Source organism: Coturnix japonica, chromosome 1, assembly GCF_054131305.1.
Source record: "Coturnix japonica strain WE chromosome 1, WE-NBRP24, whole genome shotgun sequence".
Classification (NCBI taxonomy): Eukaryota; Metazoa; Chordata; class Aves; order Galliformes; family Phasianidae; genus Coturnix; species Coturnix japonica.
The window spans coordinates 7,274,273-7,300,545 of record NC_140663.1 but is presented as its reverse complement, the minus strand read 5'-3'; the positions used below and the strand labels follow the sequence as shown (position 1 = coordinate 7,300,545).

At 38.8% G+C, this 26,273-nt stretch overlaps 1 protein-coding gene across 2 annotated transcripts in view; it reads right to left on the bottom strand.

Moving 5' to 3' along the window:
• SEMA3D (semaphorin 3D) overlaps nucleotides 1-25,504 on the bottom strand; it is a 140,532-nt gene extending 115,028 nt beyond the window's left edge. For both annotated transcript variants that reach the window (XM_015875912.3, XM_085552012.1), the window contains exon 1: nucleotides 25,331-25,504. The gene's annotated coding sequence lies outside the window, so the exon portion shown is untranslated. The remainder of the gene's footprint in view (nucleotides 1-25,330) is intronic.
• Nucleotides 25,505-26,273: the final 769 nt, after the last annotated feature.

Below are 26,273 nucleotides of genomic sequence, written 5' to 3'. Positions count from 1 at the left end.
AACTTTTCTGGGACAATGAAAGCAGAAAGAACAACATGAACCTGAAGATCATAGAATCTAACCTAAACCTCCCCTGTCTCAGTTTAAGACCATTCCCCCTTGTTTTGTCACTATCCAAATCCTTCTCCACAGGGCTGCTCTCACGGGGTTCTTCTCCCAGTTTGTAGAAATATCTGGATTTCCCCAACCCAAATGCAGCATCCTGCACTTGACCTTACTTCTCCAGCCTGTCCAGATCCTTTTGGATGACTTCCCTTCTTTCCAAAGTATTGACTGCACCACTCAGCTTGGTGTCACCTGCCAACTTGCTGAGGGTGTACTTGATGTCTGTAAGGTGGCAGTACAGCATCAGAAAGGACAGCATCTGGAATAGCTGGGGAGTTTTAACAGTGGTAGAGTATTTGGAGGGATAAGAGCAAGAAAGGATGAAGCCTGCTGAGAAAACTGAGGGCCAGTATTTGTTCCCCCAAGTCCTGCCCCAACCCATCACTGTGTCTATATTGGAGCTGTACCAAGCAGAACTGGGGGCGAATCTTGGTCCCAAGCCCTGTGGTGATAGCCATACCTATCCACAACATCAATTATTTGCATTCCATACAGCAAAAGTTGAACTGGAATGTGCACACCCACAGCTGGCAGACTGTCAAACTCAGACATCATACTCAATCATAGGACACTCAGAACACCTAGGCTCATGCTAAACACCTAATTCTAAGCTTATGTTTAGTTTATAAAGCTTCTGATGCAAGGTAGTTAGCTACAACAGCCTGGTAAATTCAGTGGCAGATATAGAAACAAAAAAAGGAAGGAGCTTTGTACTTCTCAAAAGCTTGTTCTTTAACAACTGTGAGAATTCAATGGATGCAAGTAGTGAACTGGAGGATGCAGTGGGATCTGGACCAAACCTGATATCTGATATCCAAGCTGGAAGACAGAAAATCTTCAAAAGCTGGCAATAACTCTTTTCCTTCTTTCCTGCATGTCATACTAACCTCGAGAGTATCTTCTACTTCAGCCTTCTCCAACATGTGGTTTCAGGCAGGATGTTGCCTGTAAAACCCTTATGTATTAATTCCAATAATTGAAGCATCCAAAATAAAACCAGAGCATTTTGAGGGGAACCAAAAGGCAGTGTTTCCTTCCTGATGCTAACATGCCATCAGCCATAGCTAAACTTGAGAACTCAAGCATTACTGAGGTAGGGAGCTGTCATGTCTTCACAAAACATTCCACGCAATCAACAAAACCATGGACCTTGATTTATCTGCCTGACAGATCCGTTCAGCTTATCTGGGCCGGACTTTGCCCAGTGCCAGGAAGCTGCAGAGCATCTCTGTGAGAGAACATGCAGCAAGGGAGAAGGTGAGGAGGGAGCAAGAAGGTCAGGTGGAACTGCAAGAGCTCGACATGTGTAAGTCTGAGCCAATTACCCTGTGTGAACTGAGTATAGGGACAATAGCTGTTGAGACAAAAGTCAGTCTAATACAACAGTTACAATCCAGCCAGCTCTGAAAGGCAACATTTGACAAGGCAATCAAGTTTTAAAAATCCTCAGTATATTAAATGCATATTTGTGTGTTGTCTTAAGACTAATGCCATGACAACAGCTCAATTTAGCACAAGCAATAGGCCAATAAATACAATACTAGTGCTTTTAAATAATTAAATAACCATTTGTTCTTGCATTTATGTTGCTTCTTAATGCTGGCAGACTTCCTTCAAATAAACAAACAACTCTTAAAAAAAAAAAAAAAAAAAAAAAAAAGACTACATCCTGGAAGCAATTTAGGCAAATCTGGACATTTGTTCCATTCATCTGAGGTGGGGAAAAAAAAAAAAAAAAAAGACACAGATATCTTGTTGTATTTACACACTCAGAAAGCCAAAACAAGGGTCCTTGAGTGAAAAAGAAGTATAATTATAAACTATCACTGAAAAACAAGATAGATCCCGGACATATCTCTGGAAACACATTCAGTACATTACGCCAATACAGTCTGAAATGTGTTTTTCTTTTTCCAGTGTAGGGCCAAGATTCTTTCCTGGTGTAAAAAGTCATAAAAATAGTGCTCAACTACAGAGGCAAAAATAAGCACAAATACTGATGCAAAATGATCTTTTAAGATGATTAGTGATTCTCCAGAAGCACTCACAAGGATAGAAAAACTAAAGTGGTCTCACTAATCAATGGTAACAGTGTTTGTTAACCTGAGGACTAAATCTGCGTTGTACAATGCTGAAAAATGTCAAGTATTAAATAAGAATGACAGTGCACAACAGTATCACCACTGGAATCTATGGAATCTAGTTTTCACTTTGATTCAGCTCCTATAGGTTTTTTTACTTGTTTTTTTTCTTTTTTTTTTTTTTTTTTATTGATTATTACATCATTTGTCACAGCAGAAACATCTTATTGGAAAAAAAGTATATATATATATATATATACATACATATATATATATATATATAACTTTTCTCACAAATATAAACCCAACAAACTAGGATTTTTTTTTCTACAGTCCTTAGTTTTAAATATTTTTAATCATATGGCACATCAAATGTTTTTAATCATTTCAGTAAATATCATGACACAGAAAATTCCCCCAACACAGAAAAAAATATTCAATAAACTAATAAATAAATGTTGAAAGAACTTACAGCCTTTCTACACCTCAGTGAGGCTTTTCAATAAGGCTGCATTTACTATTTCCATTGCGTAATAGAGAAGAAATTGAGTAATGTCAATGACATTGTCAACAAGGTCAAGTCTCAAAGGAATTTTTATGAATTCCTTCTAAAATCCTATATAGATCTGTAAACTAAGTCATGCTACTACTCACACACGAGTGAGTAAAGCATGGAGCTTATTTTAAACTGCTGCATACTGATAACCTAATTCTGTTTATACAGAGGTGAACTGGATCTCTAGAAAGGCATATATCTGTCTCATAATATGAGAGATATTGATCTCCTGGAGAAGTACATTATGGAAGATGAGATTTTTGTAGTGAACGTAATTTAGGCAAATACTGAAAGTTCCACTCTTCTAAATTCAAATGCAGAACAAAGATGACTGTTAATCTACCTTTCTAAGAAGATACATTTCCATGTGGATACAATATATACAGTGGTAAGAACCTCCTTCTCTACAGAGGTAAAATAATAACTCATAAAAATAAAGAAATTCCAGTTGCAAATAGAGATTGCCTGATTCATACTCATTTCCCACCTCCATTATTTTCCCAGTAGTTATCCTTCTTATACTTTACTGAATGTCTTCACATTATTTTTTTTTTATGAAAGTAGCAGAGATTAATAATAAGGATTTATAACAAACATTCCACTGTGGAACTGCATCAGAGTAATGTAGAAAGCAACCACTAAACAATACACTGGTCTGTGCCCACTGACTAATGATGTTGCATTAATTTGCTATAAAAGGATCATGAACATCCTGGCCTTATAATATTGTGTTTATCAGTACAAAATATTAAATTTATAATCATAGTTTCAGTTCTGAATTCTTTTGACAGAATAATTACCATGCACGTTCATTCAAATCATTTGAATGAAAGTAGTGATCACCATTACTGAATTTAGTGTAAACATATTTGATGACATCTCTGAGGAACACCTTCATTTGATGTAGCTACCCATGAAGCAGAAGCTGGCAGCCTGCTCAATCAAAGCTATTTGCATAACCAACAGAGAGAAACAGGAAGCACCAGAAAATGAATCAGATGAACCACCAACTTGAGCTCCTTAGCTCTTTTTGTTGATTCTAGTTAAGTATCAGATACTATACGGAAGGAACATAAAAGGGGCCTATGCTTTTACTTGTTTATCAATTTGACAGAGCAAAATAAATACTTCCAAAGCCGAAAGAAACATAACTAGAACAATAAGTTTTGTTTCTCTGGTTCCAGATTTATGTCTAGTTGCTCCATACATGATGCCCTTCACTGTGAATTATTTGCTGAAACCTCATAAACCCTGGCATGCCTAAGCATGGTCCTCTCCTGTAGGAGGTAAGGAATGAATCCTTCTGACAGCGATATAACAGACTCTTACCCTCCTTTTACTAAAAATTATGGATATTAGCCACATATTTGCCATGTTAGGTTTACATGTCCTTACAGTGACAGTATTCTCTCTTGAGAGGAAATGGAAGAAAACATGCTGAGTCAAAAGGATTCCACTATAAATAAAACAAGATTGCAAGGAAGAGAACTCAAAAGTTGTAAACGTGAGAACAACAGCTGGAATGTAATGGAAAACAACATGATCCTGCCCCTCTGGACAAGTTTGTGAAGCAGAAGGAAAATAAAGGCAACAGTCTAATGAAAAAAATAACAGGGCAACGTTTTTACTTCATTTGTGTCTCTCCCACTTAGTGTGCACCTACTGCAGGAATGTTCCAGAGGTCCTGAGGAACACATGATATCTGATTGCATGGCTAAAAAATGCAATCCACATTAGAGAGTGGGCAGGAATGAAAGTGCAGGCAGTAATCCTTTGGGATGCCAGTAATGATAGGACTTTTCAGTCATTTCTCATTCTTGCCAATGCAGGGGAGCAAAACTGCAAATCACAGAAAGCTGGCATATATGTAAATGCCTGTTAATATTTAATTATTATTAATTGAAAGTAAAAGAGTATTTTCTTCTATTATCTATGCAGGTGTACCCACTGTATTCAAGTAGTTACAGAGAAGCCTAATTAGTCCTGTATATAATGAAGTTATACCCCTGGCTCCTCTTATCTTTAAAAGCAGATGCTCTGATCAGTGATTGTTGAACTACCAGACTAGATGACAGAATTACCATGTCAGCACTGGAAACTTGCCCAAGTGCTAAGCTAGAAATAGAAGGATAAAAAGAAAAATGTCATTATTATCGATCTCCCAAGATTTTTTGTTTTGTTTTGCATATTGCAAAATTTGTATATGTATGTATATATATATATATATATGTACATATATATATATATATATATATATATATATATACACATGTATATATATGTACATATATAACAATTTTTTATATAAATAACAGTAACTGAAGAAGACTGGTTCAAGGAACTGAAAACATATCAATGCCGCTACTTTGTTTTAAGAGCTCATATTAGTCAAATCATCCATGACTAGCTTCTGACAATTCTTCTGTCTCCAAGCTTTTGGCAAAGAGTAGATCAGTTTTCTCCTGGAAAATCCCAGAACATTTCACTTAACCTTTACTCTCCCACTCTGGGTCTCTCTCATATATTTCAGTTTCTCTCCATGTGTGGCCATGCTGGGAGCACACACAAGCTGAACCTGCAGAAAAGCAATAGTGGAGAACAAGAACTATACAGGAGCCTACCCGGACAGACTGAACATCATCATCAATCTGTTAATCAACAGAAGTGGACTGAACTTATATGGTTTTATTTTTGTATGATTCCTTTTAAGTCATAACTTAATACTTTTATTATCTATGAACTAGTGCACTAAGGACACTAACTTAATGGTGAGGCATTAAGAAAACATTAATGTGAAAATATAATAATTATAATGTAAACAGACTGACATATGTTCATGATTATTGTTACAAATGTCTTCTAAGAATATTGAATATTTAAATTTATCTTCTTTAACTGTGGCCCAAAATTCAGGGTTCTGTTAAGTACATTCAGCCGGAATCCTTCTGGGTCTCCATGTGAAGAAAGTATGGGTTTTCAAAACAGACTGAGTCTGGCCATAACACAACAGGATCAGAGACATACTTCTGCTGCAAGGGAAAGCACTTCAAACATCAAGGTGCCTATCTGTCAGCACTTATCACTCAGTGGGTTATACTATCTCTCTAGCAGATTCCTCTTTCAAACTTATACTTCATCACAGTCCTGGCCTTGCTGGATAAGGCCCCTTCAGGAGAGTTCAAGTCTGCATCATGTAAGACATGGAAAGTTTAGTCACTTCTTCCCAATCTCAGAGCTTTGATCACTATGCATCAAAAATGGTTTACCCTGCAGGTCTTGGGGACATTTGTGGAGGAGAAAGGGGTAAGAAATGTCTTACTAAGTAAATGTTACAATGTGAAGAACACAAGCAAACATCCACCTATTTGTGATCAAATGGTTGCTTCATAGCCTATTTGGTGTGCAAATTTCTATCCAAAAATGCAACAGAAACAGGGATGGCCAGGCCATAACATGCTCCAGCTATAGTATTTCAGATCAAGAAAAACAGGCAAGTCATTCTGGCTTTTGTTGTATGGTTTTTTGTTTTGTTTTGTTTTTTTTAATTATTATTATTTATTATTATTTTAATCTTTGAAACATTCCATTTGCTGTTCATGACAAGACAAGAAAAGAAATATTTTTAACCTCAAGGGCTTGACAAAGGCTTACAAAATTAAATAGCCAGGCTGAAATGAGACAGGTTTTACTGTTTTTAAGTAGCTTCCCTTTGCTCCGCCCTTAACAGAATAGTTACAGAGAAAGAAAACAGAGTAAGCTGCAAGCAAACAACACACAAGATCAGGTTGAATTGTCTTTATTTCCACTGAAATCTATGGCAGTAAGGACCACATGGTACTAAATACCCTGCAAATAATAGTAAGTGTCAATACCTTCCCTGATGGGCTTACATCTACAAAGACAAAACAAACAAAAGATGGGTGGAGAAAAAGTGAATGTAATTACAAGAGTATGGTGCAGTCAAGTCAGTGCAGCTCTGACTTGAGCATCCAGATCCCAAGTCTAAGAATGTAACAATAAACAAAACGTGACAGACACTATTTACAGGTCCTGAGCCAGAACAGCCTGGTACAGCTTCTGTCCATGTAGCTAGGCTCTTGTTCCCTTCAGGACAGATGTATCAAATGCTTATTTCTGTGTCCCTTCCATACTCCCTCAGCTCATCCCAGAGCAGTTCAGAAAAGGGCTAGTTTACAAAAGTGAAAACAACAGAGCACACTAACATCACAGGCTATTGCTAGCAAACACTGTATTTTGGCATTGTTTAACCTGTAAATACAGATGCAACCCATCTGTCTCTCTTGCAGTCCCTGTTCCCACAAGGGAAACATGCCACTAAGGCCATCAGAAGAGATAGTCAGTAAGTGACAGAGCCAGTGAAGGATCTCATCAAGTTCTGGTACTTAAAAAATACTGCTGTTCAATTTACAGTTTCTGTGGAAGAAAACAAGACGTGGCGATGCACTGCAAAATATCCCTCACTGTAAGTGCAGACATCAGAATCAAGTGCATATGCCCATCAAATAAAAATTAAAAAAGGAAATAGGTTCCAGGTTTTGTAAAGAGATAAAATATTTGAAATATAACTCTGGTTTTGGAAAAGGAAATTCTGCCTTTTATGATCGCTAAAATCTCTGTTTTTCAGAGAGGCTTTGTCAAAGTTGGAGGAAAAAAAAAAACCAAAACAAACAGCAAATAGCTGATACCCACTAGAGTGCATACAAGTGTCTTATAGGATCCTGCACAGCAAAAGTCCACTATGTTCCACACAGTTGCCCTTAGTTCACCTTCCATGTTAAATGTACTTCAAAAATAAGAAAAAGGAGATAAAAGTCATGCATATAGTGTTGTGACACAGGTGTAATGATGACCTCCAGTTCTTGTCACTACCTCTTCTACCAGAAGACCTGCTAGAAACTGTGACCTCTCTGTCACAGTCACACTGGCAAGTTACTTTTAAACACTTTAGCAGCAGTACTTGCTGGAAAAAGATTTGTAGGACTGAAGATGAAAATCTCACAGTGATCAAATATTGGAGAAGCCACGAAGTCTCCCTTCTCTCTCTCTCAGTTTACCTTTCAATTGCCAGCAACTTTCTCTAAAAGCTGCCAGAATATGGCCCTGGGCACCATGTCCCTAATTGAGCAGAAGCTGGAACAGAAGGACCAAGAGGTCCTTGACAACCTCACCTGTTGGGATTCTGTGATTCTGACAATAAGTTATTAACCCTTTTAGACAGTAGGGCTACAGTGAAAGATAAAGGAAAATTTACTTATTCTCTTCCACCAAATACTAATGATCCTTGAGGTCCTTTTCAACCTAGGCCATTCTAATAAGAAGGGATTAATAACTGATCACAATTGAGAAACACACAAAATTTTGCTGGAATCCTCTTGATGTATTCAGAATATGAGATGGCTAATTTTTATTTTTATTCATGAGGAAAAAAACAACAACAAGAACCTACAACAAACAAATAATCAGCATCGATCTTGGAAGAAAGAGTTTCAGGAAATGTCTTATGGCAAAGATAAGTTCTCTGCCATTCAGCTGTTTATTTTGTTTTAACAATCATGAGAACAAAGCTTCTGCAGCTTCTTTTCTCTTTCCTATTCCAAAAGCCTCAGGGATGTTTCTCTTTTAATTTTGAACTTACTGTCTTGCTGCGAATTCTTTTCCCAATATGTGTGTGAATGATATGAATGAAGATTATGCAACTGCTTACCTCTTTTGCTGCTCAAATTATATGCCTAACTCTTCATGAGACTAGCAAAGGAAACTATTTCTTTTTCTCTATATAGGTTTGTCTGGATTCATGCAAACACAACTGATTACTTTTAGTTACTCTACATCCATTCACAAATTCTACACAATTGTAAGGATTTTAGTAAGACTCTCTGAAATCAGGATCCATGTCTGCCTGATTTTATAGAAAGATCCGGGAACCTGATTTGTACAGTTCTCAGTGCTTACGCATCTAGGGCTGCTGGACCTTCAAAATGCTAACATAAATAAATGATGTGATGCCCCTTTTCCAATAATACAGCAGGAAAATTGCTATTACAGATTCAGATAAACCATAGAAGCCTAACAGAGATGCTACAGAAAGCAGGTAAAAAAGAAAGCAACTCTTTGTTTTCGTGTGTATGTATACTGTGCCTGTAGATATGGTTCTGGATTTAATAGACTGTATCCAACTCTTTGAAGTCAAGGAAAATGCTTCAGTCTCTTAAATTACATTCTCTTTGATTTACTTATTAAAGCTACTTGAGATGACACATGAAAGCACCCAGATAGCTGTTATGCTCCCTTCAGATGCAAATGTCAACAGCCATGGCAGTGATGATTCCAAAATCAACCCCTATGTGATTCTCCTACACTAGACACCATACACTCCTGCAGCACTGCTGGTGAGCAACAGCTTCAGCAGACAGTAACATACAAACCTATCATGATTCAGCAAAAGGTGCAACCTCTGCTCCAAGTTTGCAACAGCATGTTCCTCCAAAGATGAAGGGTACAAGAAAAGGTAAAAAAAAAAAAAAAAAAAGAAAGAAAGAAAACACCACCAGCCACCATAGTGCAAAGGTTATATGCCTAAATCTTCTGGCCCTGAGACTGGCTTCTTTATTGACAATTAAAAGATTCATCCAAACTCACCACCTCAAAGCACTGGAATCTAAATGGATCATAATTTTGGACTACTGTTTTCTCTCAGAGATGCTGCTTCCCAAGTTCTGGATGCTATTAATATTCCAGTGTCTTCCCAATATCCACAAAAGCAGTTTCTCTCAAAAAGGATCTGAGAACTAGTGCTATATGTCCAAAGTCTTGCCATCATAATAAACAAATCTCCAGTACACGGAGTTATGAAAGGTATCTTGCATAATCTGGTCAGGTACTGGAACAGGGAGTTGTTTGAGTCACTGTCCCTGGAGGTGTTCAAGAAACATTTAAATGTTGTACTGAGAGGCATGGTTTAGTGGGGAAATACTGCTGGTAGGTGGATGATTGGACTGGATGATCTTGAAGGTCTTTTCCAACCTTGGAAAAGATTCTTTGATTTCTACCTCCCAAAACCTCTCCCAGCAATCTTATCAAATTCACTGCAAGGAACAATTATCTAAAGATGTGCAAGAGAAAGTCATTGCATCTTTAAGATCAAAGCCAAATGTGGATATTAGTACATCATTCCTGTGGTATATTTTTGTTCTCTAACACAACTGACAACTTCTTTCAGAGGAGTTTAAGCTCCTGATTTTTGGAGGTAGTGTGTAGACAACTGATACTCTGAGAGTGAATGAGCTTCTCAACAGGGGTTCTAAAACAACTGGTAGTATTATTAATAGCTGTTTCCACTAGGTAATTCCATTATACACATCAAAAGCTATCTGCATCACTGAGATAAATTGATTTGGTTAATGTGATCTTACCTGGTTCCTCATGAACAATCAACACTGTGTCAAGATAGGAAGCTGCTGCAAACCCTTGGGCTATTGCAGTTATTGCTGCAGCTGAAGTTTGGTTTGACTGCTTTACTTTAACATTTTTTGGCTGTTTTCTGCTATTCATCTTGGAAAACCTCCAAAGTAAACCTGATAAAGTCCTGAACATCACAAAAGATGCATTCTTCCCTATACTTGTAAATCGTCTTTGGCATACTTCCCTTTTTTAGTAATTATAGATCTCCTCAGAGTTCACTGCACATAGTCCACTGATACAAGGCTTTTTATGATCTGTCTTCTAACTCAGAAAACTAAGGCAAGCTATTGCATGAATCACACAGGAGACAATAGAGCAATTCCATATACAAACACTGTTTAGGTCTTTGTATAGTTTTCCTGAAATATGTTACATTGCTGATCTATTTTTATGTACTATTTGTATTGGGATAGTGCCTAGAGGCCCCAGTCAGGGGCAGGACCCTACAGTGTTACAGATACTGTGAAAGGGATACAAGAACTCTTCCTACTTGCAGCTTATAGTACAGTTGCATAATGAATAACAGCAGATGGACAAAAAAGAGGGAGTAAAAGATGAGTTATTAATAATAAAAGTAACAAGCAGGGCATAACAGACTTTTTGCTGTATATAGTCAACATGGTAACTGTCAGTGCTTTCTATTTTGTCTCTGCTTCTCTGTTTTATGTTTTAAAACCACCTGTGGACATGTAGAGTTGTTTCCTGTGAGGAATGATACACAGAAATGTCTTTTTTGTGTCTGAAGCACAGGATACTTTTAAAAATCTTTCACTGCCCACTTCAGGTATCTGGGTGAGATTCAGAGGAGAAAAGTAAAAGGGGTAGGCACCTGGAAGGTGTGATTTAGACTCCCAGAAGCAACAGATTAGAATTCACAGACTTGAAGTCATTCACATGAAAGATTAGGATATTTGAGTGTTGAGGAAACTCACTGATTTCAGTGCAGTTCACATCAATTTCACCTTTATTTCCTTCTGCATGAACAGTCCAGAATGCAAATGCCTCATGCATCTGCATTTCTGCAGGTGAAACACAAGAGTCCTTAAAGAGTCCAATAACTGTGCCTAGCTCATGTCCAGATAGGTGCACCTCACTAGCTGCTTTTAGCTGAAGTTGAATATGACCATACACATCTTCAGTGGTGTTTAAGCTCAGAGTCTTGTGTTTCCATTACCCTTTTTCAATGAAGGAGTTATTATTTCACATCCTGATCTCAGCCAGTATTGCTTCACACCCGGACAGGATCCTCATAGTGTTTAGATCCCCTGTGTGAAACTGAAGCTCACTTCTAAGTCTTTAGAACAGCCCATCTCTGATTTCCCAAAGGAATAGTTACTGGGTCAGCAAGGTCAAGAAAAAGAAATACAAACAGTCTCCAAGAAGTGTATTTTACTCTTCTGAATTCAGCATATTTTAGATTTTTTCCAACCATAAGTCTATCCCAGTACTGGAAATAACCACAGGGTCTTCAGCACCAGACCCTTGTCCTTGAAGGGTCTGATTGCTCTCTTCAGCAATGACTCTTTTAATAGATGATCCAGAAAACAAAGGGTTGAATAGCAAGGGAATGCTCTCCTTCCCTTCCCTGCAGAGCCAGTAAAACAGGCAAGTGACCAGCAGTTGTGAGGGAAATAAGTCCAGCTGTGTGAGGATGAGCTCTAGCAAGACTGGAGGTGGGAGCTACCAAAGCAAGAGGGACAAAGCATGAAAGCAGGCCTTTTCTTTGAGGAGTGCAAACCAAAAAGTAAACTAGTCACAAAGAGATGTTGCTGTCCTACAGGGTAACGAATGTAATAATACAAGGGAGGCCTCTATCACAGAGTCCTGCCAATAGCAGGGTAAAATAATTAAGCTCATCTTTCTTTGAAATGGAAATTGGTGCAATTGCATGGGTTAGCAGGGGCCTAGTTGGGTCATTTCAGTCTTCTTGAGTATTTATTGCTCCAGCTTTCCTCAGAGACCCTGTCAGCTGCTTTGCAAATGGACCTCCAGCAGCCCTAATAGAAGCATCTGCAATTCTTTTTAACTATCCTCTGAATAATTTTCATTTTTCTACATGTTTCTATTTCTTTCAGTTTACGGTGCTCATAACTGTATTTTCTCTGAGGATCAGTCATTTTCTGATAGGTAGCTACCACCTAGAGCTATTTTGAACTAGCATGAGGAAGACACGATAAAACAAGAAACACTGATGGTAGATTTCCTGAAGAGATGAGTTCCTTTTCAGTTATAAAAGCTTAGAATTTCAAATGTAGTATTAGGTAACCTGGGACACGTAGATCTTATTGGATTCAGTACTAGCAAGTGCACCATAGCACTTTGGGATTGTTGTTAGCATGAATAAGAACTGTGTCCTAGAAACTGGAGATTTGAGAGATCTATCATGTAGTTACTTTTTAATAAAAGACTCCCTGGATTATTTTATTAGATGTAAAAGAAGGAAAACAGAAGTTCTTTGAGGTGGTTTCTGCAGTTCTTTTATAAGAACATTTCAGCAAATACTCTCATTAAAATCATTTTTCTCTATAAGATCAGACTGAGTTGATTCTATTTGACCCTTTCATTCATTCATCTTTCCTCATTTCATCTGTCTAACATTCATGCATTGTCTTGGCTCCCCTCTGAGAGGGTGGAGACAGGCACTGCTGGGGTGAATTCTTCTGACGCCTCAGATACTGTTGCCAAACACAGTATGGCCCTTAGGAGCACCTCAACTCTGTACTGAATACAGAGAAGGGAAATAAACGCCATCTTAATTAGTTTTTTACTAACTGGTATACTTGCATGGTATACCATCGTTACATCTGAATGCCTGTATTTTCCAAATTCATTATTCTCACACTCTTTATACCACACATGGTATTTCTTACTCATTTACAGACATATGGAGGTAGGGGGCAAGATCCAGACCTGCAAAGGTATTTAGCAAGTTAACTGTCTAAATAAGGTACTTTTCAGCATCATTGGACTAACATTCAAAGATGTAGACAAAGAAGTGGCACTTGAGTGCCTTCAGGAATTTGCTAGGATCTAAGCTGAAATGACTTGCCCAAGGGCATGTGTCATGGAATTAACCCCAGGTCTCCTGAGCTGCTATCCTAACCTTTGGAATGTCCTTAACATTAAGCAAATCCTCTTCTGCTTTTGGAATTGAAGTATTTACAGTCATGTCTTCTTCTTTGTCAAACTCAAACAAGCTATGCATGCTCAAGTCCTTTAACTTTTCCCCATAAATCAAACCTGACTCAAAGCCTCCCTTCTCACTGTGTTGCTCTTTTCTAAACTCTGTTTGGATGTTACTACCAGTAATAGCAAAGTGAAAAAAAAAAAAAAAAAAAAGTCTAGGTTGGATTTTTAGACATCATTGTGAAACAAGCAAATACACGAACATAATATTAGAGCATTCACTAAAATCAGTGAAAATAGTATATTCATTTCAATAAGCACAGTCCTAATAAGATGCATCAGGCCCTCTCTATTTCACTACAGGCACAAATATTGTTTGTTGCACTTGCAACTTATCAAGACCTTATAACTGAAATATTTAGGGCTTGTCACCAAGAGAGAGTCTGGTAGAATACGGGTCTGATCAGCAGCATTCCGACTACTCTGTCATCATGTCGTGTAGAAGTGTATATTTTAAGGCTTTTAATTAGAAAGCAGCTTACTTCACTTGGAAACCAGACTTAGGACATACACCCTGTGACTGATCATGCAGAGAGTGTGGAGAAGATACCACTCTGTACAGTTATTCTAGCTTAACAGTATGTTGACTTCCGCATGTAGACAAACCTTATCAGACCAGAGCAGACTTCAGTACTGGGCGATACTCGCTTCTTAGAATAACTCTGGGGAAAACTTCTGAATGCTAAGTCCCTAACCTTCCTGGGACTTGCACTTGGGTAAAATGTTGATTCATATACAGTAGGTTCTATTTATTTATCTGTGTTGACATTTTTATTTTATTTTATGTTAATGATTTCATTATTCCAAAAAATAAAAGCAAACTTCTGTAGGTAAAGAGAGGCGACAGACTCATATTACCCAAACAAATGACATGACAAAAAATTTCTGTACTACGCATGCGTGGTTCTCCCCTTCCAGAACAGCAGGCTTGAGCTCCAGCTAATCAAATCAATCATATATTCAATTCATATTATTCAATATATATCCAATATATTCAAATTTTCATCAAACACATGTTTTCTTCTCAGAAACCGTAAGCAGATAGTATGGATAGCTTGTTGGAAACACACAGGCAAAAAATCACACCCCTTTCAAATAAGATGTTTGAATAATTGTGAATTGTTTTCCAGTCCGGATTACTGTAGGGACATTTGACCAACAGGTATTAAACAGATAACAGAACCTACTCACACAATGAATCCAGTAGCTTTTATAAAGACTACTACTTGTTGTGCAGATAGATTTAGGTATCTGGAGACACCAAGAACATGAGTTTCTGCATTTCTATTGTATTTCCATATTTTTCTTCTGAAATTGAAAGAGATAAACATCCTATGCAAAAATAAGAAAGTTTTGCCTAACCACCTAGCTTTAGAACAAGGAAACATATTTGTTCTGCTTCAGGGTTCCCATGTGAACCACAAGAGGAACACACTAATTCAAAACTGTACACAAATCAGAGAATCTCACACACCAGTGTATCTCTGCAGGGAATGAAGAATATGTCCTTCAGAAGCAAACACTACCAAAACCTCAAATGCCTATTTTGGAACTGTCTGCCACCCCAACAGAAGGGCAGGAGGTGGAAATGACAGCTACACAAGAAAAGAAAACCACAAGACTGCAGCCACATCTTCATCTGGAGCATGTGCAAAAAAGGGGAATGAGAAATTGCTTCCACAGTATTTAAGTGGACTTTTATTCTGAATAGTGGCACATATACAGGTTAGGACTGGAAAGCTTCCCCTAATGTGATGTATTTGAAGCTCAGACTACATGCCATCAATGGGATCTAATACAAATATTTGGAAAAACAAACAAGTAAACAGAAAGGATACAAATCTAGGAGAAAACATAGGAGACACTAACTGAGGATCTCTGGATCCTTCTGAACATAACAGCTATATGGCCAAAGGAACAGCCTCTGTTTCTACTGTCACTGATTTTTTCATCATCCAGCAGCACATTTTCATCTTCTAACTGCTTGTGCTCACACCTCTTCTCCCATGTGGCTTAAAGATGAATTAAGAGAGACAGCACAACCTAAACAGTGTCAAACCTTCCAAGATGCAAACTACTATTGTGTTGAGAAAAGAATGAAAACAGACAGCAGGAATATTATAGTGCCTACTGAAAAGCCTTGTTAGAGTCCCCCAAGGACATCACAAAGGACCATGGCATTCGCTGCTGACACTTGCACCAAAGATAGCAACATTACTTTTATTTGAAGTCACTGTTTCCCGGTTATTCTGGCATAACATGCCATTTCACTTATAAATATCAGTGCAGAACTTCATAGACAGTCTAACAGTTTATCTTGGAGGTGTCAGATCCCACTTTCCTTTGTGTCATGTAAATTCCTGCATGGCAAACAAAGTATAATGAATCCAAACACTTTCCAAAATGCTCTTCTCACATCACTTAAGTGGCATTTGCCTTGTTTACAGGGAAGGGAAGGAAGGAATGTAAGGACAAAAATGGGTGGATAGAGGATTTGTGTGTTGTTTTTTTTTTTAATGTCACTCATCAAGGCAGATTTTATTATCATTAAAACAGGCTGATAACCAGGAATAAAAATAGACATACAGCTTGCCCAGACCAAGTTCAGTACAGCCATGCCTGTGATATCAGTGGCATAACTGCTATCACAAAGGCATTCCCACCATTGTCATGAAAATCTGACACAAAACCTGAAATCTGTCTGAGTTAACACCACACAAGCAAGATTGCTTCTGAGCAGAGGTATTCTTGAGGAATTAAGTACTTTTCATCCTATACGAACCATTTCTGGGAATAACAGAATACACCACAAATGCACTCAGATTTTTCCCTAAAGATCAAAACAGATTTAAATCATAGTAGGAAAAATATTAAAGTGCAGAGGATAGAAGAATTTGGAGACTGGAGCAGAATGTCCTGTGCCTGGAAAGCACCTGCAGCCATAATGCGGGGAAGAGGCAAAGATGGGCAATTCCAGATAGCAGGGGACAAAGCCACTGTGCCAGAGGACATCCTGGCAGCCAGCACTGGTCCAGGGCAATGGAAAAGCCCTGGCTCAAAGCATGGTAAACCAAGCAGAATCTAACCTCAGGTGCTAAACTGAATAGGACCATTTTGTTCTGTTTTTCTTTTTTATTTGTATATTTTGTCTTTGAAGCCAGATGTTTGGGATTAAGGAACAAGCTCCATGCACTGTTTGCTGCATGCATCACACACTTTTCTGTCAGACTGAAAAAATGCAGAAATTGGCATTAGAACTTTTATTAGTGTTTCGTGTGTAAGTATTTGCTTTTCATCCTTACACAGAAATGCACATCAGCAACAAATAAGAAAAGAGGTGTTATTAAGAGACAAAGCATAATAATTTATCCATACAGCAAGCATGTGACTTTAAGCAGATGTGTTATCTCTGTGTTATCATTTGAATATCAGTGCTGTTGTTGCCTTTATGGAAAGCAATGAGCTATGGAAAATGCACAGGAAGAAAAGGACGTCAGCTTCATGGAGCTTCAGGCTCACGAGCAGAACAAAATAGTTATCTGTAAGGTAAAAGTATAAGTATTTAGGGGTCAAAAAAAAAAAAAAAAAAAAAAAAGAAGAAAAGACAAAAAAAGAAGAGACAAAAAAAAGAAAAGAAAAGCAGCTGTAGTGATTTTCAGAGGGATACGATAATATTAGTGTATCATTTCCTCCATCACATAAATTTTATTTTGTGAGCTTAATCACTCTTTAGCATGAGTAGTCTATGCAGAGATCTCAAGGTACAAATTTTCCCCATGTGGAAACTCACTGAAAGATGTATACGATGTCTGGGTGTCATATTGAGAAAAATATTCCTTTACCATAGACACTTTTTAAAAATAAAATTCAAGCTGATGCAGCTTTATGAGATAATATATGTCTGCTTTTTGTAGATGTCACTATGGGACTATAACGGTAGAGTTATAAGACTCAAATAAATCTGAACAGTTCAAGCAGTATTACCCAAGATACTCATCTTTAAAAGACAGACAGCACAGTGCAACATGCATTTTTCTTCCAGAAAGAGGGCCTACAAGACACTTAAGCCTGGATAGTGTCAGTAATTCTCTTAGAAGCATTAATTCTCTCACTTCTTCCTCAATTAGGCAGGACTGGCCTTCCAAAAATTAATTCCAGTCAGCTTTTCCCCAAAGCTTCAAAATGTTGAGTTCAGTGTAAAAAATCAATTATTATTATCATTACTTTATAAGAAACCAAAACCCCCCAAAATAACAACAAAAAGCACAATAACTTGAGTCCTAAAAGAAAAACACATTGGATTTCATGAGGTCTGTGAAAACATCTGTTCTGTGAACATTATATATTATATAAAATAACAGATTGAGAGACCACAATGATTCAGGCAGTAATGTAAAACTTCACTGTCTACTAAAATTACTTTAGCCAAAAGATTTGATTCATAATAAATGTTTATGACCTCTTTAACCACTCAGCTTTGGTGCTGGAGATCAATACAAAAACTACCTTTTGCTGTGCCAAGGCTTTGTATGTAAAGAAATCTGCTTAACAACACCTCCCCCATGGAATCTAGCCTACTGGGTGCGTATATAACAAATCTGTGGTTATCTCAAGCTGCTCAGTGCTTATGGTGTTTGAAAAGAAACATTGTTTTGTCCACCTTACTTGCAAACCCTGACATGACTCCAAGTGAGCCCAGTTCTCCCTCAGACTGAAAACAGGAGACCTACCCATATCTTCCACATGTAAATCCACAGCTGAAGGCTTAAATGTTCTTCCTAACTTTCTACAAACTGGCTTCCATAGCCTTCCCTAAAAGTCTGGCTTTTGGGAATCCCATCACAATCGCCCAGTCAGTGCACAAGAACCAGCAGCTCTGCTCAGAACTTCAGTTTTCTTCTCTTTACAAATCTACTCCCTGAAATGCTTTCAGTGTATACAGTTTGATTTCTTCTTTCAGCTTTCAGAGCTACTCAATCCTTCTGAAGATATATGATTGCTCTTAGCTAATAGATATCGTTTCACTAATTTCAATTATGCATCTCTAACTTACACCAGCTGAAGATTAAGCTTGTTATATCACCACTCTTTTGCAACACACTGATTTCTCTGTGCTGTCATCTTTCTCATGGACACTCCTCACTTTTTCAGTGCAGCAGTTTTATCTCCAAACCATAGCAGATGTTTGACCCTCAGCTCTAGAGTATATTATATATTATATAAATGGGGCATATTCAGTCTGTGAAACTCCTTACTCAAGACAACTTCTGATTATCCTGTTCAAGAAGTCTACTTTACTAGGTTACATCTCTGAAGTGGAAATATACAGATTTAAATATACATTGACAAAAAAAAAAAAAAAAAAAAAAAATTACCAAAAATGATTTTATGTTTCAGTTTTAGGACTGGAATAGACATAATAAAGATATCTGGATTTTATTACCTACCATTTATGCTTGGATTTCTGTTCTTTGAATTGGTTTGTTCCTACAGACTAATGAATTACAGTATTATTCCTAAAGCAAATTAGATGATAGTAAATGTGTTTACTTTTAATGTGCTGAGATATACAAAGATCAGGTAAAAATTGTTGTGTCTGCTCCAAAGATGAATAAAACTGTATTATGTTTTCTCTTTCTTGGTAAACTTCTGTTTCTGCACAGTATTTCTTCCAACAGATTTCTTTTCCTGTTGAAGACAAGAGTTCTGTTCCAGTTGAAACACTAAGGCTACATCTCCAACACAAAGCGAGTACGTGTCTCAATGGATTAAAAAATTCCAGATTTGTTCATGTGGAGACTTTGTACCTCTAGAATGTCCTCCCCAGAAGAAAGTGGACTCTTTGAAGCTACACTGATCAGAAATTAATTTGTTAAATCGAGGTCACTTAGACCAAAAAGTCAAGTTAATTCAATGTAATTATTCTACTGGGGCATTAGGTCACATTTGCTATTTATCTTTCACAATAGGGGATCTCATAATGCCATTACAAATTCAACTTCGCCCTGATGCTCCTCAACAACAGGAAAACAGGTTGAGATCTGTTTATTCTACCAAATAAAACTGATTTGGTTACTTGTCTTCTCAAGAAACCTACATCTCTTACAGCCTTTTGTGCTCACTGACTCTTGCCCTACATTATGGTTGTAAGCAGGTTTTGTTTGTTTAGATACATCACCAGTGCTCAAAACAAGAGAACTTTCATTACTGACTAGAAACACCATGACAGACTGTGACTAATATCAATGAATGATATCACTAATGAATTAATATGAAGTTCTCTGAGAAAAGATACATTGCAACAGACTCTGCAGATTATGTAAACAAAAGCAATAATGGATAGCCGTACTTCATGTGCACTTCCTACTAAAGACAGGACTGTAAGAAATTTGGAAAACAGATGCTAATAATACCCTTAACTATGTCTCTGATTGTTATTAAACAACAGATCTTCAAAGGAGCAACACAAAATCACATTGTTAGTAGAACATACTATGGTGGCTTTGAAGATGTATTTACTGCTCTAACAAAGGTGCTCAGGCACCTGCTTTTTTTTTTTTTTTAAAAAAAATAAAAAAATAAAAAAAAAGAAATATTGATTTGTACTTTATACACAGGTAGAGCTTATATCTCAGAAGTCAGAGACTGGACATAGGAAAGTTACATCTAGAAACAACACAGAATGAGAAGAAAGTCAGAAATGTAGAGGAGAAATGTAGGGGGTAACTTTATAGTCAAGTCTGGTTCTTTCTGCAGATGTTGTAGAAAAGGGACAACTGAAAAGGTCTGTCACTATTTGTCACTGCCTCTTCATTTTATTTATTTACTCTCTTGAAATGTTACTTTTTAGTCCTTTTGATTCCAAAGGATGTTATGAACACAATTTTCCTCTATTACACGCTTCTAAAACCTTTTAGTACAAGTCTTCATAAAACCTCACATATGTGCATTATAAAATTACAGGGAATAAGTTCCATATGAAAAATACATCATATTTCTTCTTACTATTTTTTAGCAGAAATTTTGACGTTAAGCATGAGAGCAATAGACATTGTTTTAATTCTTCACTGTGGAAAAAAAAAAAAGCAACTTTTTTGCTTTGGGTTGAGAAAGAATTTTTTGCATTCTCCCTCTTTGCAATCTTTCCCTTACAAAACCAAAAAAGGATTTTAGACAGAGAAAAAGTAACCACAATTATATGCAGTTTGTCATTGATAAATTCCAGGGGAATATAACAAGCTAGGTAGGCACATACCATTAGATTTAGCTGTTCTAACTGTTAAAGCTCTGGCCAAGATTATGCTGGAATATTTGGCCACATCAGCCCTCAGGACTGCACTTAACTTTTAAAAGACTTGATCTCACTCTAGATTTAGACTCTAGGAAAGTGTCTCTTTCAAGAGAGCATTCACACAGCAGTCTGTCTTTAAACACGTGCTTAAGTCCCTTGAAGTCACTAAAAACAGAGCAACTGTGAACCAGCACAAGTCTTTCATTTCATGACAGCCTTGGTTTTGTATAATTTTCAGTTAATCCCAGGCCTTCTATTCCCAGTGCATTTAGTCCTGAGTTATGCTGACGCAAGATGAGAGCAGAGGAATGGCTGCAGTGTCTTCAGGATTTTTAGACATTCCAGGAAAATTGATAACTTCTCCCTCTCAGAAAAAAAATAAATAACAAAATAACAACAAGGAAAGCTGTATATTATTGGGTATGCCCACAGGTTACAGGATTTTTTAGTCTCCTTTCTCTTGCATCACATCTGCTTCCAGCAAGGCTCCTGATTCACTGACCAGTTAGATTGGAAACTGTTTAATTTGGGATATTTATTTAGCTTTTAGACTGACCACATCAAAAGGAAAAACTCACATGACTCCGTGTTTACAGTAACACAGCAAGGAAAAAAATGCATGGATGTAAAAAAAGTGTGTGTGTTACTGAAAGCTGAGTAACGTATACAGTTGAATCCACCCAGCACAAAATGTCCTCATGAGTTACAGGTCTTCATGTACACAGAAGCTCTACAGCAGAAATTTATCTTTAGCCACACATACCCTGAACCAATTCAGGATTCCCCCTGCAAATTAAGGCTGCAGATAAATGGCTGTTGTGTACTGCACTCAGTCTGACCAGTAAAGCTGACTATTGATAAACTGTTAGGTACTAGTGGAGCTCCGAACCTTAATCGCATTTTCCAGTTATGCTGTAGGGAAGTGCAATGATTTAGTTGAGGTCAGTATAGTGTTCTAAGCCTGAATACCACACCCACCACTCTGATAGTCAAATTGAGCCAATGATTCAACCCAGATGGGAATCCAGGTTCTTCTTGGCTAACTGTTATCTATTCTGTCCATTAGGCTATATGACTTCCATAAATTATTTTGGAGTTCCCGTTAAAAGAAAATAAATCCACATGATGCTAAATGCTGCCTCCCAGCTGTAACGCAAACTGGAATTTTGGAGCGCAACACTGCTCTCTGACTCATCCTGGATTCACTCCATATGACGTTGACTCCATTTAAGATGGGGATAGTCGAAAATAAGGGATTTCTTTTTTCTTTTTCTTTTTCTTTTTTTTTTTTTTTAATTACCCACTGTCAGATAACACGTGGGTATCCATGCAGCATGCCCCTAGGATGTGAAAAATAACAATGCCAGAGAGGTGCCTTTCTGAATAGACAGGGAAGATAAAAGGGCTAAAGATTTATATGGAGATAATTTAAGCACTGACTCATTGCCATTGTTTAGTTTATGAAATACATGAAACCCAGACAGAAATATTGGGGCGGGGGGGGAGATTGTTACATGTGACAGAGGGGCAGCACTATAAAAAAGATATAAATAGCACACCCATGGAGAAAAAAATTGCTTCACACATAGCTTAAATACAGCCACCATGCTCCATGTCTCTCAGGCACTGCTCTGCTCTGGGCCTCTCTGTTGCTTGTTTGCAGCTGGAGAAAGTCCAGAAGGCAAGGAAAGCAAAGACATCACACGTTCATTGTACCGATTTAAGGACACTCAGGCTTCACCTTAAGCATTTTCACCGGGTTAAAAAGACAATGGGCCAAATATAGCCCTGGCTGTCCCACAGGCTGCCCTGCCAGGAGAGCGTGGTGGGAAAGCCTGCTTAACCAGCAGTAAAGGATTCCCTCATGTAGGAAACCTCAAAGACTACAGAGGTGGCTCAGTGGCCAATTCCAGCACTAGGGGTTTTAGCCAAAAACATGCTGGTATGTGCTGGGAATTCAGCTGATTCCCAGCTGATGAATCAACCCCTCCAGAGCTGCAGGTAATAAGTATGTCTACACTGCAGTGCTAAATGGTGAAGAAACATCTAAGATTTCAAATTTCTGTAACAGCAAAATGGAAAGAGAAAGCATAAAACAAGGATTCCAAAAGAATCTAGAAATATATGATTATTTTTACCACCTTAAGCTGACAGCATTCTGACAGAGGTACCCTCCAGGATTATGCCTTTTTGCATAATAAACGATAAAGTTTCTGACTTTGCGAAGCAGTTACATCTCCACTTGTTGTGTGACGGAACAGGGAAGGAGATGCTGAGTGTACCACTATTGGTAGGAATAAAGAAGGAATAGGATCTGCTGGGATTGCTGCATGCTTTGGTTTGGCTTTATATAAAAGTGCTGATTTGCTTAATTATCAGTATTGAGTCTCTGTGTAATAGCAATGCAGCATCCTCAAAAGCTTTAAAGGACTCTTTCCCCATGAACAGCATCATTCCGATATAATATTATAGCTTAATTAAAGTATATAATTTTTTTTTTTTCCTAGGGACTCTTTTCATTTAATTCAATTGCATAATCTAAATAGATTTGCAAGGGTGCAGTATAATTTGCATAACAAACATAGTGAAAACATCAACTCCCTCAAAATAAATAAATTAATTAATAAGAAAATAATTATAATAATAATAAAATTCATTAATAAAAGAGCAAACAACAGGTGAAAAAGAAGAAAAAAAGGGAAAAAAAAGAAAGAAAAGAAATAAAGCTACTATAAAGAGTGTTTTGCTCTGCTGACAGAGCAGCAGCTGGAGAGAAGCAGGTGAATGTTGGTACTGGAGAATGGCCTCCAACACAAGTATTGCTCTTCAAGAGACTCTGACTGCAGCAACCCGCCAAGCTAATTTTACCTTTCTGATATTTACTCATTTTATTCAGAAATACTGTGAATACTTCTTTTTTCCTGGGATTATTGTCCTGAGAGCATCTTATATCAGTTCTTGTAACCGCAGACATATGGGAGAGAATACTGGTGAAGATTCTATTTCCATTTCTGGTTAAAGCATGCCATGTGCAGAGCCCTCATACCAACTGTGGGAGAATTCTGCCTGATTTGGAGCACATTTCTGTGCTTCAGCACCACACCAAATGGGGAGTCCGTTCACCTAACAATGAGAACCCCTGCTGGACTGATCCAGTGGTAAGAAGAGGGAAAGTAAATTTAGTTCCTGGATCTCAGGCTAGTCTGGATGTTGAAGCCAAAATAAAGTTCAAACAGAAGTGAAGCCAAGCTGCTCTGCCTGATCAAGGCTGAAATGCTGCTATATAGGAAGCATCTCAGAGCAGGATGCGTCTTGGAAATTTTAAGAAAGAGTGACACCTGCAGAATTTGGGTACTGCTGTCCAGCAGCAGGTTGATAATTACAGTTTAGAATACTCAAATTCCTCCTTAGAAAGATGTTTAGACACCCAACATTAACTGATTAAGGAAAGATTTGGGGTTTTACAACCTTTGCAGGATATGACAACCACTGCCTTTCAGGATCAGGCCCATAATAAGCGAACCAAAAGGCGGATGAAAATCACATCAGCTATACTAATAAGGGCTTTGAAAATAGTAGTAAAATATTATGCCATATCATATACCAATATACCAGTGGCTAACAGCGAAATCAACTCACTTTAAACTAATGCCTAGATCTACATGTTAGCAGGAAAATAAAAGTAAAATGAGCATGCTAAAAGCTTGCAAAAGTTGTAGCCTGCACCTTCATGGCCTCTGCCAGAGCCACAGATGCAGGGTAGAGTTGCTGCTTTCTCAGCATGGTGTTCTCTGTTCATGGTCAGACTGCCCCATGGATCTCTATTGTTCTTGCACAAGTTTTCCCATTTCAAAGCAAAGTGAAGTGTTTTCTAAGGAAACATAGATGCCTGCTTTGTGCTTCCTCAGTACACAGCCACCAGTTACCTAACACACTCAGGAATGACTCCTCTCTAGAAACAACAACTTTCGTTTTGTAATACTGCAAAACGAGGAGCTTTACCACCCTCTGTGTTATTGCACAAAGCAAAGGAGGGATTGTCAGTGCCCAAATAGAAACAATCTCATTCCACTGAGCAGCCCAGGCCACCAGGTGCTCTATAGCTCCAAGTGATGGACACGTCCGGCAGAGCTGCGCTCATGGCAGTGCCGGAGGACTATGTGGGATAGAAGGAATTTTGCCACCAGTCAGTATGCAACAGTTTCTCTGATGTATGCGGGCTAACACTGCCCTTTGCATCACCCTATCACCCTTTGCACACCTATGCAAAGCAGAAGCGGACGCACTGGTGCCGGTGCTGCGGGATCAAACCCCTCTCCCCACGCATCACAGCTTTTAACCCCCAAACTCCAACTCCTTCTCCCCGACCCCTCGGCCCCACCCCACCCAGGGCAGAGCGTAGGAATTGCCCTCGGGCAGCGGCCCTCAGCGCAGCTCCCACCCCCTCGCTGACAGCCGGGCAGGTGGCCCAGGACGGCCGCCAGGTGCCAGGCGTCCCAAGACGGGCGGAGGCTCCGGGATAAGCAAGAAGAAGGGGACCTCATGCACTTTCTCCCCCACCTGCACCTTTCTGTGGGAGGAAAAGTGCTGGGGGCGCGGCGCGGAGCGGTGGGGCTACGTGGTACCTACAGGGAGCGGAGCGGCGGAGCGGTGCGGGTTGAGCGCGGTGCGGAGCTGGGGCCGGTGCCGGGATCGGGATCAGGATCGGGAGGCGTTGCGAGCCAGGCGGGCTCCTCCCCGGCGGCGGCTGAGGCGGCGGTGGAGGGTCTCGCTCCTTCTGAGCGAAGTGTCAGACTTTCCCCTGGCTTCCCTTCCTCCATCCCCGCCACCCCTTTCCACACCCTCGCACGCACATGCACACCCCTCCAGCAAATGGGCTGCTCTCGCGTGTGTGTGTGCGTGTGTCCGCCAGCCCAGGCGCACACCCACTGTTGCTGCTCCCGGAGTCTGTCCCAGCCGCGGCCACCGCGAAGCAATTACTCCATGGAGCAGCACAGTGCACGGACATATGGTTTGCAGCAGCAGCGCATGCTGTGATCGGGCACACAGGGACCCCGCACTCATGGCACTTTCCCTTGGACCGCAGAACTCCCTTGTGTTCGTAGAATAAGAGCCTTCTGGGTTGGCACAGGAGTATCTCAACCTGATCTTGTGATCATCCTGCACAGATGCTGAACCAGATCATAACATTTAAAGGTCCTCGCACATTATTCCTATGGCACAATGCTGCCAGAGATGAAATGCAGCTTTTTGAGTGGCAGATAGAATGGGGGGGAAAGGGAGGGTAGCAAAAAAAAAAAAAAAAAAGCACACTTTCTGATAAGGAGAAAACAGCCAGCAGGCATAGGGATATAGGAGTTGGTGCATGTTTAAAAGAATCATAAAATTATTAAGACATTGAGATTGAAAAAGACTTCTAAGTTCACCTGGTCCAACCATATACCACCTACCACCAATACTGCCCACAAAACCATGTCCCTCTGTGCCACATGTACACATTTTTTGAATGCTTCCAGGAACAGTGACTCCACCATCTCCCTGAACAGAAGCTCATGTGCAAAGCTGTAGCTGC